Genomic DNA, 19120 nt, shown 5'->3' with positions numbered 1-19120 from the left:
ATAGAAAAAAATTATTCGAGCAAAGCACATCTCTTTACAATGAATTAAGTAGAAAGTTCATTAAATATGAGAGAAACTAGTTGCAAAAAAATATCAATAAATAGATCAAGATATTTAGAATATTTAATGTATAATAAATATACATTATACACGATTAATGTAAAATAATCATTGAAATTAACAATAAAGCATAATTTAAAAAAAGCATAATTAAACAAGAAATAAAGCATAATGTGGGTTGCTCTAACAATTAAGTTGTATGAAGACGAGAAGAAAACGAAAGCTGATTCCTTAACGAATTTCGTTGATCTTCTTTGTGTCTACAAAAACGCATTCCTAGAAACCTACAAGCTAGGTATCATCTCTGTGATTATATCAGTTTCTAGTGCTACATGTGAAAGGTCATTCTCTTCTTTGAAAAGATTGAAGACTTGTATACGCAATTCAATGACTCATGATAGATTGAAAAACTTAGTGTTACTTTATTTTGAGAAGAAAATTGCTAAATCGTTAGATCTTTAACAAGTTGTGGATATGTTTGCTGCTGCCCACACGAATAGAAAGATCCTCTTCAAGTAGAGGCATAAACCTATAAGTTATTTTCTTTACCTGTAAAAGTGTATTTGCTTCCACTTAAGTCAACTAGCTACACATATTTTAAACGCCATGATTAAATAACTATTTACTTCTATTAGAAATCAATTGCATTAATGAATCCTAGTTGTTTGAGGTACTAAATTCTTATATTTTCACTATTTCCAAAGAGTAAAATCATGAACAATAAAGATGGAAACATTCACCTTGAATACACACACACACACACACACACATATATATATAGATAGATAGATAGATAGATAGATAGATAGATAGATAGATAGATAGATAGATAGATAGATAGATAGATATAGATATATATTGGAGATGTCCCCCTCAAAATCCTCTTGGGCCCTTCATTGCCCCCCCCCTGAAAAAACTCTAGCTACGCTACTGAACACCATGCACCAGAGATGAATTCTCTACCACTGAGCCACCGCGGCCCTGCTTGGGCTTGCTCGTCCATATCCAATATCTCTTTTGGCGTTGCTTAAACAACTTCTAGTTTTCTTCTAAATCCAGACTCCATATTGGCGTAGATATTAATATTAGGGCCTACAGTCGATTGGTAAAATCAATCTTCCACATTTAAAAATTAAAGTACACACAAGTAGAAAAATAAGCATTTATCATAAAAACACTAGCTGCAAGTGTTCAAAATAGATGGTTTCTATAAAATCAATTGAAAATTGCTATTTTTAATTAGGCAGCTAGTGAAAAACAGAAGCTTTCGACTCCAGCCGAGTTTAAACTCAACCTAAACTCAGTTGACCAAAGTGAACTGACCCGAATAACCCGACCCGACAACCCGACCCGATAACCCGACCCGATAACCCGACCCGATAACCCGACCCGACAACCCGACCCGATTGACCCGACCCGATAACCCGACCCGAATAACCCGACCCGACAACCCGACCCGAGCTGACCCGACTGACCCGACCCGATAACCCGACCCGAGTAGCCTGACCCGACAACCCGACCCGAGCTGACCCGACTGACCCGACCCGATAACCCGACTGACCCGACCCGATAACCCGACCCGAGTTGACCTGACCCGACCCGACCCGTAACCCGACCCGAGCTGACCCGACCCGACTCGGGTCGGGTCGGGTCACGGGTCGGGTCGGGTCAACCCGACCCGTTTGAGAGCACTAGTTATAATGGCGTAAATATTTTCTCAATTAATTTTGAAACCGGAAATGATAATGGATTTATTCCACTTCTGATTTTAGTAGAAAAATTAGAGTTGAAATGGAACATATTGTTAGAACGCTTCGTTGATTAGAGAAAATCATGTCTCGCTATATAATACCGTTTTTACTCTATAATAAATCAACGTTAAAAATCGGAAATTGTTGATTTGCACAACTTCCGGTGGATTGATCACTTCCACCAACTATCTTTGTTCCTAACTTTTGACTGTCTACAGCAGCGTTTCCCAACCGGTGTACCACGACACACTGGTATGCCGTGAATGGACCAATGGTGTGCCGCGAGTAAATCGAAACAAAATTATTAATTCTATAGCAATTAAGTTACAGGATATAGGGAAAAATGTATATTTGTTTTTCACATTACTATGAACCTCTAATATGAATATACAATTTTAAGTTTCAATACCGCGTTACTTTTCTGTACATTTTTAATATTGAAAAAGGTATTATTGTTGTGACGTTATAACCATTATTGCTTCTTTATTGTTGCAGACCATTTCGTAACTTCAAATTTTAAAATATTCAATCCTTTCGACAAAACAAACATGCATATGAATTACCTACATTTGTGTTTTAAAAGTAAAAGAGATTTGTTTGTTCGTTCGCTATTTAGTAGTCTTCCTTGTTAGTGAAAGTTTGGATGCAGTTTCCGAAAAAGAAAGCGTATTTTTAAAAACCTAAGTCCAATATTTCATTACAATTGTTTTCTATTTTGAAATTAAAATGAAAAATAAGCATAATAATTTACCATGGTGGAAAACCAGTGATCGAGCTTTCTTCTCTGTTAGGAGATCATTAATCACAGAAAAACATATCATGGTATTTTATATTTAAATATAATAAAATCTATGAGTGTGCCGCGAGAATTCAAGTTACACCCATAGTGTGCCGCAAGTTGAAAAAGGTTGGGAAACTCTGGTCTACAGGCACATAGCCAGGATTTCGCATTAAAGGGGCTCCGTGACGAAATACTATGATTTTCACACCAGGGGCTCGATCATTCTAAACTATTTTACTGGCAACATATATTCGTTCGTTTAGCCAGTATTTCGTAACGGGGGGGGGGGGTGACATGAAATACTGTAGTTACACATCAGAGGATCAATCAATCTAAACTATTTTACTGGCAATATACCCATGTTGGCTTGTTAGGACAATAAATGAGGATATGGAAATGAATCCAACCTTGGGCTTCGTAAACGAAGCTTTATGAGTGAAAAATCGGAATTTTACGTTGTCAACATTTTGAGTTAATTTGTGTTCTTCACTCGTACGGTATTTTGACTCAGAAAAATTAAGGGACCGCGATGGCTCAGTGGTAGAGCGTTCACCTCTGGTGCTTGGGGTCCCGGGTTCAAATCCTGCTCCCGCCAAGTGAACTTTGTGGTGGACAAACACCGTGTGCGTCGGTTTTCTTGGGGTTCTCCCGTTCCTCCCACTTTCTTCATTCCACCATTTCATTCATTTCTCATCATCACCGTCTTCTTTAGCCTAACCGGCATATCCGTGGGACGTAAAACTCAAAAATTTCATTTCATTTTTCAGAAAAATTAAAACAATGGCAGTAGGGTCTATGCTGCGATTGATAATAGTGTTACGGCAAATCTCGCCACGCGTTGTGAACATTCTCAAATCATTATTTATAGTTTTCGTTCCTTTTACTCATTTTCTTTTTCTTTTAATTAAAAAAAGATCTCATTAGTCCCATGACTTGCCAAAAGGTAGAATTACTTAACAATAATATGTATTCTTTAACAATGTGATGTAGAATAGAGGTGAGTACCTCTTGCACCGAAGGTAAGCATTAAGTTACAGTGCAACATTCAGTATTTAAAAATTGAGAGAGAAGGATTATATTTAGTCATAAAATTGAGATAAATAATACAGAATTGTATAAATGCAAGAGGCAGCAGTAACACTGAATATGACTCTATTCACAAATTATATGTCTTTTTGTTTATTTTGCTTTGCTATTATTCAAATAGAAGAAATGTGCGGTACGTTGGATAGCTATAGACAAAATAGTTTTAATCTAATGCGCTCGACAATGATAGATAAAGATTGGCACAACAGAGTCCGTTAGATCTCTTTCTAACTGCATCAATTATATATTATTAATGCAAAATTCAAGCAAAAGAGAGCAAATTGCTTCTGTTAGATTTTGAGAGACCGTAATAAATAATTACAAAGTGCAGCACATCAAAGTATGGATCAAGTCTAGCGTGAAACTACTTTCTTCATTGTTACAAATGTAGACATTTTGGTTTAATTTATTCTAGTTCCTTTTAGATTTTTGAATGCACGATTAATTCTTACGTTTAATAATTTTGAGCATTCAGACCAGCGACGTGGCAAAGAGATGGATCTGAGGATCGTACTTTACCCTACGATGACCAAACAAGTTTACTAGATAACGTTAATTACTAGCAAAAAGATAAACAGTATCATTTTCATCCCTCCTTCTTCCCTGGATGTATTATAATTGGCTACGATATGATACTATGGGGTAAACATTCTGGGCACCATTAAAGTATAGTAGATGGTAGTTTGATCAGCATGCCGTTTTGTATCAATTTTAAGCTTATAATTTACAGATAATAACTGGAAAACAGTTATCCCATGATTACACATATCAGTATAGCTATAGTGAACACGCGGGTTCACGAAGTGTGAGCTCTACATCAATCATAGAATTGTTTGCCTCACTTGTGATGCATCGGAAGACTTCGGCATGATTCGTGGAGCTGCCTTCCGAACGCAGACATGTGAAAACCTGAAGCAACAGAAGCGCACCAACAATGGTGCCAAACTTAGACATGGCGAATAAGTGACATAAAATGCACTTAAAAAATTATAACACGAACACCAACAATTATTCGAATTCAACGGCAAGAATAGTAATAGTAAATATATAAAAGAAGAACAACAATAACAACAAAAATAAACAAACGAAACTTAGGGACAATCCGACAACACTGTACCTTCAGGAGATGTTCTCTATAAAGCGCGAGAGGCAACACTGACACAATTTCATAGATGGGAGCACTGACGTCAGGGACACACCCTCGCGTTCTATTGGGTTCTGAAATTGATAGATCTAGGCCAAGCTTCACGACTCAGTGCGATCACTATAGTTCTGGTATATAATAATATTTCATGGTCTACCCAAATATTCCATTACCTACCATGAAAATAATATTTCACTAACCTTTAAAAAATCCTTTTTCTATGAATAATACTTCGGCAGAAAGCATTTTTTTTTTCAAAGGTAACCAAGGCCGTAACTTGATATTTTCCGTTTTACAATTATGTCCTGTAGGCTAAAGAAGATGGATGATTAACAAAACTGATTGGCTTTGATGATAGAACTGTAGAATGAGAATGTGGGAGGAAATGAGGGATCCCTGAAAAAATTACGGCCATAATGTTTGTTAGCTTCTAAAAATCGTAATACCACAAAGGATATAACTATTCCCAAGCCAGCCTTCTACAATTTTGAAAAACTCAATATCTTATATATCTCTTTGTTCTTAATCCTCACCGTATCATTCTTCTAACTATTACATTTATAATCTTCCTTGAATTCACATTTATATTTCATATCATTACTTTAACAAATACTTTTTTATATTTTATAATTTTAGATCATAATACATCTTCAACCAACTGACATAAATCTATAACATATATATCACTTATTTGCAAAGGTTAACTCTAATTTACTTGCTAACCGCAAGTATCACATTTATAAGCACTTTTTGCCCAACAATGTTGTTCACCACGAACACATATGGCTTGCAATCGAACCAAGGACCCCTCACTTCCAAATTGATGATTCAACTATGTTCTACCGAATTTGTCAGGGACACGAACACATAGTAATAGACATAAATATATTCATATATAAATATTCATAATAAACATTGAGGACAGTTGTACATCTGTAAACGTCCATGCTCTTTAGTGAGACTTGAACCCACAATGGATTGCATCTTGAGATGCATAGGCAAACGCCTAAGATCATTCAGCTATTGCCAAAGGCCTAATCAGGCACCGTGCTCTTCATCAGATGGTAACATGAATTACTCAAACTAATTGAAATTTTTTACTACAAGAAGTTCCTAGAACAAACCATCCAACGTGGAAGCTCAATAATAAGTTTTCTGTACTCATTAGAACATAATTGATCAAATGGGTAGATACAATTAAAACTGTATACCTGAAGTAGAAATAAGCAATTTGAGAACTTCTAGAAACTTTGAAGTTTATAAAACTCGTACAGTGTAGCAACAATACAAGTAGTGATTTGAAGACGAGGAGAATGAGTTGTGTTAAAAACTTAAGTAGAACAACCGCCATGGCTTGAAAATTCAATCATTCCAATTACAGCTTCAAAATGGTTATTAGATACAAACCATCTCTCTGCTTCCAGGATCGACCACGATGGACTTATTTACGCTGACGTCCTGCTAATCGTGAAATTGTGTTAGCGTCTTATTTACTCATGACATGCTTAATTACACGCCTTACGCAATTGGAGGGCCAATTCTGTGTAGTTCCCCCTTCATCGCTGCTAAGTTAGAAATGATTCTCAGCACTGTTTTTTTTCTTTTTTCTCTACCAGAATTGAACTATTCAAGGGGGGAACTATGTAATTAATACTGAAGTTAGAAAATTGTCTCAGAGAACTAGCTCTAGACCCGGAACTGTTCTGACAATTCCAGCTCCGGAACTTCGTTCTAAACGATGATCCGACGATGCCATCCTCCCACAGGTCGCTTCCACAGGAAATAGAATGAAGGGTAACTTCTTTTTATTCTCCTCTCTTCCCCGCGCGAGCCCCTACTATCCCAGTCTACGGAAGGTACATTTGGAGAGAGACAGAATCCTTCCCCACTGAGTGAATATCACGTATGAATACAAATGCGCAATGATATTTATTCACCGATGGAAAAATGGCTTCTTGAGATATCTGTCGCTGTTAAAGTCAATGGTCTTTATGTACGCATACTATATCTCACTCATATGCCCTGTGGGAGCATCATCATCATCATATGGAAAACGTAAGAAGAGGATGATGTTCTCTGTTACAACATGTTACAACAGGAAACTGTGCATTTGTATCTGATGGCACAAGAAGAACGAAACGCCATTACTTCAGATTATGTCGTTACAAGAGCAAGATTCCTAACGACGTTTGCTGTAGAATTTGAGATTCTTATTGGACATCATGAATGGTTTACAACTCTGGCAGTGCTACGTGAGTATGGTTCGTTAAACATTGCTTTCTTATCTCTATGATCTATATCTCTTCCATGGTATTTTGATTTTACGCTTTTGACAAATGAAGTTTTTCCTATATGTTATTTTGGATGTCAGTTCTTATAGACTTGACAACTACGAGTTCAAAAGTCCTATACATCATTTGCTTTTGGATATATTGCTAACAATAGTGTCGACGTCAATGAGACCAGAAATTGGTATTTTCTATTGTGATCCTATTGCTTTTTGAATCAACGGTACATTTTTCACTCCTCACAGTTCTGTACTTCACTCTTCATGTAGAGTTTACAGTTTTGTCACTGTTACATCACGGTTTGCACCCATTTTTCAGCAAACTACACAGAAAGAACAAAGAGCAGTCTAGAAACCGAACGTTGTTAAAACAGGGTTCCTACTGATCCGAAGAAATCTATTTCCCTGACTTCTTCCTGACTTTCCTGATCTGTGGCTGGAAATTCCCTGACTTTCATGACAGGTGTCGGATGATGTTGAAATATAAATAAGGAATAAATAACGGTGACTATTTATATATGAGAACATTTCTTCTATAGAGACAAACAGTAATCAATTGTTTATATGTACATTCCCCTTACCTTCCATAAAAATCTGAGTAAAGTCGCATATAATGATTGACTAAGCTGAAATTAGTGTACAATTAAGGTTAGAAAAATATATTTTGTAAAATTTCCCTGACTTTCCCTGATTTCCAGTCTTTTTCCCTGAGTTTCCCTGACCTACACCATTTTGCCTAAGTTTTCCCCGACTTTCCTGACTTACCTCACCAGTGGGAACCCTGTAAAGGCAATGGTGACGAGCTAATAAGAACATGGATGATGTAGTCAATGCTTTTGCACACACATTACTCATGAATTCTGGACTACTAGTACTTGTCGGTACTTGTTTATTAAGATCACACAACTGAGACATATAAGATTGTAATATTTGTACGGACGTAGCCCACATGATATATCCAAAACGAATTCTTGAACTCTGTTTTTCTGCAATAATTATCTAGAGCGCTTATCTCAGCCAAGTTTGTTTAAAGAGTTAATCCTTTAACATCTTAACGGGTAACGTTGATCTTAAGAGCCTGTCATAATGAAAATAATACAAAATTTATAATTTTTCTCTTGCTTGTTTTTCATAAGTGAAAGGAGATAGTGAAATACAACTTACAACAATCATAGATAATATTATTCTACAACAAAAAATATGAACTTGAAGAATTTTCAGTCTTGCTATCCATAAAAATTACAATTTTGCCAGAATAACATTTCCCCCAGTAGTATTCTGTGAACTACTTTTGAAATAATAGTTGTATTTAGTTTGTAATAAACAAAATAGTTTTAGCATATAGTTATTAAAATTACATAATAATTTTATTTAAAAATTAGTTCACACAGTGTACCGAAACAACATGATATGTAATCAAATACAGTTGAGTTCGTTTCTCTAGTCGTTGCCTTAACTTAGATTTTGGGGGAAATGTTATTGTGGCAACAGTATAATGTCTATGGATGGTAAGACTGAAAATTTTTCAGACTCAAATTTTCTGTTGTAGAATAACATTATCTATGATTGTGGTAAGTTATATTTTATTATCTCCTTTCGCTTGTCAAAAACAAGCAAAAGAAAAATGATAAATTTTGCATTATTTTTAGTAAGTCAGGCTCTTAAGCCATTCGTTACAGCACACGATAACTCTTGAACGAAAGCAAATTTACGAATGTTTATTGCTATATATAGATATAGATAGACCGAATATGTCAACTGAATCCGTTAACATCTATTGATCAATCCGTTAACATCTATCGACCAATCCGTTAACTGAATCCGGATAACGGTGGCACTAACGGTGATTATCTATATCCTATACACGTAAGTTTCGCGTGATCCTTCTTACTGTCTTTAGTATAGTCTATTTGATTACCCTACCTAGTTCACTCCCCTTTTTTCTTCTACCTGTATCTCTGTGTCATTTCTCTCTTATCATTAAAGCGTTCTTCTACGTCATCGACCAGTTACAAATGACTGGTCTAGACGTTTTATGATCCAATAAGATTTGTGTGTTTGCATGGATGTATTTACGAATACTTTTATACTTACAGTTTTAACACAATTTATTCAATTTGTGTTTCTCTTTCAATGACTATTACACTTATATTAATGAATTATATGTACAATAAGTATACCTGTATAATGAGGTGACGAGAAGAATAATTAACTCATGCCTGGTATATGGTAAGATACCCTAATTCTTAATCATTTATGTTGATCTAGTGCCTATTAGTGTGATTTACTCGAGAGTTCTAAAATGGTATACTGACAATAGTAAGGCGAAATCCATCTGGGATTTGAGTCTCTCTGCAGAACATTCGAGTGTTTAAGTGTGCTCGAAGTTTCTGCAAATGAAGTCTTTCAGTTTAACGTCTTGCGATTTATGCCCTTTAGGCTAAGGAAGACGATGAATTAGGTAAGTGAATGATCATGAAGGTATTAGTGGAATGAGAATCTGGAAGGAAACGGGAGTGCTCTAAGAAAACTCACGAATACGATATTGTCCACAACAAACTTAATTGGCCGGGGATCCAACCTTGGACCCCGCCTACCAGAAGTAAAACCTCTACCACTGAGCCATCGTGCCGCTTCGAAATCTCTGTGTTTTTGTCTTAGTCGTAATGGAAATATGTAGAGGAAAGAATAAGATTACCTAGAAGATCAATGTACCAGTTGGAACTTGTTTTTGAAGAAAGAAAATGTAACTAGCGCGCCCCTTTGGTGGAAAGTTCGATTCTGTGAGGGAAAATATTGATACTTGATCCTGCTACGATAATTCTCAATCCACCTTATGAAAATTATACAGTTATTGTTTCATATATAGCCTAGGTACTGAAAAGAAACAAACCATAAATGTCAACAATAACAACATTTAAGTTTTCTCTCCTGATTCTTAATTTATTTTTTCACATTGGTTCCAAAATTGCATTTTCTCTCCTGATTCTTAATTTATTTCTTCACATTATTTCTAAAATGACATTTTCTCTTCTGATTCTTAATTTATTTCTTCACATTATTTCTAAAATGACATTTTCTCTTCTGATTCTTAATTTATTTCATCACATTATTTCTAAAATTACATTTTCTCTTCTGACTCTTAATTTATTTCTTCATATAATTTCTAAAAATTGTACTTTCTCTCCTGATTCTTCATTTATTTCTTCACATTATTTCCAAAATAGCATTTTCTCTCCTGATTTTGAATTTATTTATTTAAATTATTTCCAAAATTGCATTTTTTTTAAAAAAAAAATGCACTCTTCAATTAGAGGGAAAATACACTTAATTGATCTAGTGGTTTTGCCTTTTTGCTATACTAAAGGTTAGAGTCTGTCGACAGATAGAACACTAAGTTTATATATAGAAACATGCATTATTATAATTATTATTACTTGCAATTCATACGTAACACATCTGTAATCTCTATATATTGTTTATTACAATTCCTGAGCAAATTACATAGCCTTTGTGTTTTGCTGTAAAGGTTCGTTATTCTGCTGCAGACTGAGAGTAACAATTTGAGCTGCTTTTTACGCTCGTTGTGTTGTTGGCAAAATGATTTCACATTCAGAACACAGACCAAGAGAAGCATTGGTCTTTAAAACAACCGAGATTCGCTCAGTTCTTGCTTGTTGTAACTTTTTTCTTTTTTTTTTAAGGAAAAAACTTATTCTGTATTCTGGCTCCCTCATGCTCTCTCTCTTTCTCTCTCTTTCTTTCTTTTATTATCCTTGTGTGCTTTTAAACACATGTCACAAGATAAGGGCGAATTAAATGCTTAGAAACAGCTCTGATGGCGGAAATTTCACAGTGTATGTGCAAAAGGTTACAAAAGAACGAAGTAAAAAAGGAGACAGAGAGGTTTGTTGTAGACGAAGAGGAGAGTTTTAGTCGCTTCTAAGTGTACATGGCTTCGTTTCTTATCACAATCCATTTAAACTTCAACCTACACTAGTCCTTCTGTTTTTTGAAGTTTTTGTGTGCTGCACTTGAGTTACACCGTTCAAAATGTTCTTTCTGTTTTAAACAGTAAAAAATAAAAGAAAATCCCACAGTAAAATGACACTAGTAGTAAAAAGTAGCTACAGAGTAAGTAGAAAGATAACTTCTATATGACACGAGAAGTGAATTTTTCTTGTTAATAAAATAGGTGGAAAAAAAGGAAAGTTAGTTTAAAAAACACACACACACACACACACGATTTGTGCTTTTAACTGTTATTATTATTCAAGTCTGATAATCTGCCTTGCATTTTAAAATGTTGTATCTGGGCAGATACTGGTAGTATACAATTCTCTTTCTAGTTTCAATTACAAAAAAAGAAAAAGAACTCTCAGTGTCTCTACTATAGATAATGCTGAAGCAGTAAGAGAAAATCATACGGATGTAGTTTACCTTGTGGAGAATGCTAAACAAAGTTAATTTAGAACATATATATATATATATACATATAGGTTTCTTTCTGATTTATTTTATATGATATACCCTTGTATGGTAGAGTGGGTAGTAGCAAGATTCAAAATGTGGCGTGGGTACGAATGTATTCAATTACACTGCTGTGTATTAAAATATTAAAATGAGAAAGAAGAGACACTGTAGCATGGTCAGCAAGGAGTCAATCTGCCAACCAGGAGACCAGGATTGACTGAGGGGTGGGAGTGGGAATTTTTACGTTATACGATCTTTCCAATATTGTTCTGGGGTTCACCAAGGTTTTTTGAAATGAGTACCTGCAAGAACCTAGGTAAGTAAAAGGGCTAAAGCGCGGTTCTGATTACGTCATTTATATGAATGCCAAAGTGAAGAAAGTGTGAAGTTTTTGGCTCCATACACACAGCGTTTAGCATTTCGGCCCTGCCTGGAATGAAGGCATGAAGACTCTTTACTTCACTTCAAAGAAGGAAAACAGTTAACAGTACCACATATGATAGACATGTAGCTTAAGATGAAAGTGTGAAATGATTATGCTTGAAGCTCAGTGTTATATATGACAGAAACACACCGGTATAGCAGAGTTCAGAGGTCCGTAGCGTATGTGTCCATTAATGCCTGTGAAACGATGAGGCACATGGAAGATGTGACTTTGATTATCTTATTGCGGGATGATAAACTATGAATCAGCCAAATATTGTCAGCGCTCATCAGCAGTAGCTGATGGATATCTCATAATATGTATGTGTGTGTGTGTATGAGGCGTTGTAATAAAACTAAAGAGTAATTATGTTCCATCCTAGAAAGTGTCGAATGTTACGTGGCACGTACGGTCTCGTGTTATAATACTGGAAAGTATTTCATGCATGACTTGCAGTAAAAGAATCACAACCGGGCAAAACAAGCTATTTATTGCGTATTAATCGCTTGACTACCACTACACACTGCCCATCCTTAGTCAAGCCTGCATTCTTCTTACCGCTGCGCTAGGTGTGGCCCATATGGAGTTGATAGCGAAGCTAAACTGCTAATCAGTTTAAAGTTCCACCACCCTCTGAAAATTGTGTAAATATGGAGTCAATCCAATATATTCTTCATAGTATTGCATATTCAATGTATAAGAATGTAGTTTGTAAGCTCAACGTTACACAAACAGTGCTTTCAAGATAAATTGTCCACCTACTGTTAATCATATCTTCAGACACTTAAACATTGTTGGCTTGAAATAAGGGGTAGGTAATTTTCTGAAGCTCGATCAGTTTCTTGGGTATGAAATTCATATTTCTTATTTAAAAAAAAAAAAAAAAACGATAAGAGGCCTAAACACTGCAAAATTAAAATATCGCTAATTTTACAGTAATCATGTGATATCTTCAAACAGATAAAAGATAATTGAAATGTGGAACAAGAGCTCCCTAGACAATATTATTTTGCATGAGTTACCGTTATCACGAGTCACCTAGTAGCTTTCCGTTTGCAGCCATTTAGGAACGCGAAAATAAATTACGATTTTCTAAATGGCTGGAAATTAAAAGCAGATAAGTGAGACATGATAACGGTATCTCATGTAAAATAATATTGTCTAGGGAGCTCTTGTTCCACTTTTCGATTATTATTATTTTTTTTAATCTATTCTAAGATATCACACAATTACTGTAAAATTAGCGGTATTTTAATTTGGCCGTGATGGAGCCTCTTAATGTAATTTTGAGTAGCAGTACTTATTTCTTACAGTAGTACTTATTTCTTACTTATTTCTTACAGTAGTACTTATTTCTTACACTACTTTCAACTATATTTTAGAAGAATTAGAGTGAGTTACAACGGGATAAGTAGGGTTACTACACATATAAAAAAGATATGAGTAAGGGAGATGGGAGAGGGAAAAATTTGAAGTTTGCATTAAGTTTGCTTTATGTAGTAGTCTTTGACTCAATGGCCTGTAACATTTGCACAACCTCTTCTGGGTTGCCACATTCAGGCTACGTAAGTATGTATATATATATATATATATATATATATATATATATATATATATATATATATATATATATATATATATACCATATAAGGAGAGAAAAAAGTAACTTCACCTCGGTTTTCTTCCTTACAGAATTCTAGGAAACTCATTCCTCGCAATGAGCCTACTTCTATTCGTTCGAGACCATCGCCTAAGCTGACGGACGACTTAACGGAAATGGCAGACGTGCTCTGCCTATCCGAGTGCTTTCAACTTCCGACGAAGAAAAGGGGGTTAGCTACACACGATGGTTGATGGGAACGCGAAGCAAAAAGGGTTCGTCTCTCTCACTGAAATGAGAATGTCATAAGATTTAGTGTTAAGATGGGTACATATACCATTCAACGAGGACGTTTATTTTCTTTAACGAGAGAACGAGAAAAAAATACAAATTGGTGCATACTTCAGCATTTACAAATAAGAAGAGTAAATAAATTTTCGAGGTATTAATTTCCGTTCAAGTTAAGGGTAAAAACTTTAAAAGAATAGAAAAAGGTTTAAGCGTTAGCGCATTTACTTACAATTGTCTCATGGCAATCTAACAAAGCTCTCATCCTCTAATTTTACATGGCATTTATTTTAATAGCATGTGCAGTATATTTCTTGCCTCGAAGAAAACGCTGAGTAAGTGGTTCGGATCCCCTTTAGCAGCAGGACCCATTGAATTAGCTGTATTGCTAGAAAAGACCTTACTCTTTAGTCTATGAACCTTAAGAGTCTTCATCCCGGCGAAATTAAAATACCGCTAATTTTACAGTAATTATGTGATATCTTCAAATAGATAAAAGATAATCGAAATGTGGAACAAGAGTGCCCTAGACAATATAATTTTACATAAGAAACCGTTATCACGACTCACTTATCTGCGTTCGATTCCGAGCCATTTCGAAAATCGGCATTTATTTTCGCGTTTCTAAACAGCTGAAAACGGAAAGCCACTAGGGGACTTGTGATAACGGTACCTCACGCAAAATAATATTGTCTAGGGCGCTCTTGTTCCATATTTCAATTATATTTTATCTATTTGAAGATATCACATAATTACTGTAAAATTAGCGGTATTTTATTTTCGCCGGGATGAAGACTCTTAATGTACAGTTTGTTCTATGAGGAATGACTTGAGGGAGAAAAATTGAAAAGGAAACAATGAAATAGGATAAATCAGAAATTTCAACATAGCCGTATCCTTATACATCTATTCTTAAATTGGACCAAGCGCCTGACGTTGTCAGCAAAAAAATTCTAGATACCACACGGTCTCTTCCCGACAGTTACCTAGAAGTATGTCAATTCTACGGTCCGGATTTGTATGAAGAACAAACAAGCAGACATTCGACTTTATACAGAGTGTTACAATAAAGTATGTTCGAACTTCTACTGCGGGTAATTTGTTTCTGGACAGGCAATATATATGTGATACCAAAAAGTTACGGATACATACAAAGTGAACGAAATTACATGACATGCCGTGTAAAATTGAAGAGGACATCAAAGAACCTAAAAGACACTACAGTCAGTGGAAACAGTTACGAACGTACCACAGGCGTACTTAAGGAGGCGTAGAATGATGCCAACGAGTGAAGAAGCAACATTGAATTAATGCAACATTGGAAAGGACACACATCTTCCGGAAGGAGACATGTATATGATCCCACAACGGCTGAAGCGTTGTTACAGAAAATGTTCAAAATTACCACGATCTGCGCAAAGAGACGCATAAAGACGACGTATCTTGGATGAACGCAAACAAAAGCATCTAGCATTGCTCGAATCGTTCTGAGACGTCGAATGAAGCTTTTCTTCAAATCGTGAACATTCGCGACAGGCGACAAATAGATAAGAGCTTTAGGATAGACTTGAACGTAATATTCCATGTTGCCTCCGTGCTATGCGTCGTGCCACCAATAAGCATAGTCTCGAACACCCTGTATATCTACTTAACAGTGAGGTATCATATATATATATTCATTTGCTGCTCTTAGATTAATCATCTGCTGAAATTTGGGCATACCTTAACGTACTTCCTGGCATATAAAATTAATGCTACATCCAAAATGCATTTCTCTATATCGTTCAAATGAATGATAAATTTAGACAACTTTTAAGGAAAAGAACACAGGCTTAAAATGTCAGAAGCTTTTCAGAAATTTGTGTCATTGTTCCTGCATTGAATTTACTCACCAAACTGCAACGACTAGATGTAAAACTATTCTTTTGCAAACGTACCTGTAAAGAGAAAATCAAATATACTTAAGTATAATGCAATGCATTACAATTTAACAGGAAAAAAAAAATATTAAAAATATCACTCGTTCAAAGGAAGAAAAGTAATCAAACAAAATGGAAGGTAAATAGAAAATGCACCAGTTGTAAAAAGCAAAGAAGCATTTTAAATATACGTAGAGACACATTGGATTATATCTCGGTAAATGCTCTGCTAGTTTTAATACCATTATAGCCTTTGATGTCAGTTTAATTAAAAGTATTTTCTCGCTGTATCGTATCTCAATGTAGACAAACTAAATTATTTATAAAATACTCATTTACAATATTGTATAGAGGCAAGAGTTATACATTAAAAAAATGAAGCCTTTTGTAAACAGTAGATTAAATTAGATGGTACTTTTTTCCCGCATGTAATGTCAGGTTTGTTACTACTGGAGTAAAATATCGAGGACTTTATGCTTTATAATAACTATACTATTTAAAAAAAAAAATAGTTCATTATACATATAGTCCATTACGTAAAAATGAAAAAAAAAAACTACTGGGGGCTTTTGAAATATGGGTGTGGAGAAGAGTGGAGATAATTAGCTGCGTCGAGCGCAAAACTAGTGAGAGAGTGTTAGAAATGGTGTAGGAGTAAAGAAAAATTTTAGATATTATTAAGAAGAGGAAGAGAAACTGGCTGGGACATTGGCTAAGAAGGGACTGTATCATGAGGGACGTTTTAGAGGAAAAGACTACAAGACTACAGAAGGTGGCAGGAAAGAGAGGGAACAGGTGAAGAAGACTACAATTAATGGACGATATCAAAACAGAGATAATCGTACGTGAAAACAAAGAGGTTAACAGAAGATTAGGGAGCATGGAAACTTCTCAGTTGCAACAAATGACCTACCAATAATGGCAAAATACCTATGATGATGATGATGATGATACATATAGCTTTCTTCTTCCTCCCTTCTTCTTACCTTATGCCATAGTTATATTGCGTTTCTTAATAACACCACTTCCCGAATAAGACACTAACCAGTTTCCTCATTTCTTTCTAAACATCTCCAGTAATTTTCCTTTTCTCTTAAACTTTGTGAACGCATCATCCTTTCATTTTTCGTTCAACCAGCTATTTTTCTTTATTCTTCTTCACGCCCACATTTGAATTATTCTCAGTTGGTTCTATTCCTACTTTCCGTAATGTTTATGTTATTGTCTTCTACAATACAAAACTCTACATTTCAGTAACAGGTATGTTAGAATTAGTGTATTACTGTAAGTTTAAGTTTGCGTTGAAAATTCTACGTGTAAGCACAAGATTTATATATACAGTGAGAAAACAAAAATAAAAGTCACTATCACAGAAAACGGTAAACAGGTGCTATCAAAATATTGATGTACTTGAGAATGGAATAATAGCTTGTGATAATTTTCATATTTCTGTATTATTAACTTATAATATAATAATACATATGTATTTACTACTCCGTAAAATTCACAGTAAATGTTTTGTATATATATGAAATTTTTAATACTAAGACAATAGAAAATCACTTAATCTAAATAAAAAAGCAACCAAAATCCTATGTTTTGTAATTATTTTGATTATCTAGTAGGAAGAAGGTAGTCAAATGCTATATAATATGGAGTATTGGACTATACGGTTCAGAGACTTGGACACTACGGAAGTTAGAGAAGAAATGCTGAGAAAGCTTCGAAATGCGGTGTTGGAGGAAGATTGAAAAGGTAAAAATGGACAGAAAGACAGTAACAAATGAAGATCTTTTAAAACGGATACGAGAGAAGAGGACTTTTTTTTAACCAGCATTCTTCGTAGGAAGATCAATTAGATTGTACACATCTTGCAAATAAATTGTATTCTTCATAACGGTATAGAGGGGAAGATGGACATAAACCGAGGAATAGGACCAAAAAGAACACAACTGATCGATGATTTGAAAAATAGAGGAAAATATTTGGAATTAAAAGAGGAAGCTGAAGGTCAAGAAACATGGAAGTAAAATTTTCTAGGCCCAAACCTAAAAAGAAAATAAAAATCATTAGTTCCAGGACCTGCTACCAGGTAGAATGCTTAATAATAATGATCTAGTACTTATTTCCAACTCATCAGCAAGCCACATAGAGAGGAGACAAAGCAGACTTTCTTTTTCTTTTTTTTTTCTTTTTTTAGAAAGAGCAGTGACGACAATCAACCAATAACGTCGACAGCATAATCGATTGTGTAGGCAGAAATAATACTTGTAGATCCCTGGCAAAGCGTACACTGCTACTTTATGACCATTACTTGTGCATTGTATTCTGGTAGGCCTACTTCATGACCTACCCCTTCTTTGCTCTAGTGTTTCTTTCTGCTATTTCTCCGATGTTAAAAATGTGCCCCTACGTAATACATTAATCAGTTGGAAATAAGCGATCTAAGATACGTATATTTACCATTTTTTTTTTACTGCAGAAAATAACATTTGGATAAGTTCTGGTTTCTTATTAAATTTACAAAATACATTATGCAGATTATATTAATAGTAATGAGCTATATTAATTATCCATATAAGTATCTAAAAATAAGTATATTTTTATTCTTATTTTATGTAGGCGATGTACACTCATGTCCAAAATTATTGTCGCATGTCTATAAATATGTTGTTGTAGGAATATAATCTGATAACGAATTCGCCCGGTATATCTTACAATGTTAGAATGTGTATAATCGGCAAGGACATGTATGTGGCAAATTTCATGACAAAAGAGCAGTAAATAAGGACAATAAAATGAAAATAAAACTTTTTTTTGTCCATTTAGGAATATTTTGTTTTACTCATTCTAATGTTCGTATTTATAATTCTTTTCTTATGAAATTTACCATAAATATACATTTCCCGATTATGCACATAGTATCAGTATTAAAAGTACCCTGCAAAATCGTTATCAAATTATATTCTTACAAGAAGACACTTATAGATATGCGGCAATCATTTTGGACATGAGTGTACAATAAGTTAAGCTCAAAGAAAACTTGCTTTGGTTACAAAATTTAAAATAAAAACGTAAATACTAGATAAAATTAAAAAAAAAAATCTTACTTTGCAAGAAACGGAAGAGTAAATAAACCCTACGTAGAAGGAAAAAAAAGTAACTTATGCCCCCAAAAGTAATATACTAATCAATAAACATCACTGGATCCACAGTTTCCAGACGGTGTTTCCTAATTTCTGGCATCCAACCAGGATCGTGAGGAAACTGGAGAGTCATGTGAATAAAAGACGTGACGACCGCTAGG

The 19120-nt window shown here is 34.8% G+C and overlaps 1 long non-coding RNA gene across 1 annotated transcript in view; it reads left to right on the top strand.

Moving 5' to 3' along the window:
• The first annotated feature begins 6679 nt into the window (after positions 1–6679).
• The window catches only part of LOC145663556 (uncharacterized), a 42829-nt gene continuing 30388 nt past the window's right edge, over positions 6680–19120 (top strand). The window contains exon 1 of the long non-coding RNA XR_014127183.1: positions 6680–7074. This is a non-coding gene — a long non-coding RNA (uncharacterized LOC145663556). The remainder of the gene's footprint in view (positions 7075–19120) is intronic.

The sequence above is a fragment of the Thermobia domestica genome, chromosome 11, assembly GCF_964235325.1.
Source record: "Thermobia domestica chromosome 11, izTheDome1.hap1.1, whole genome shotgun sequence".
NCBI classification, from domain to species: Eukaryota; Metazoa; Arthropoda; class Insecta; order Zygentoma; family Lepismatidae; genus Thermobia; species Thermobia domestica.
The sequence above is the reverse complement of the archived record's forward strand: the minus strand, read 5'-3'. Positions and strand labels throughout refer to the sequence as shown.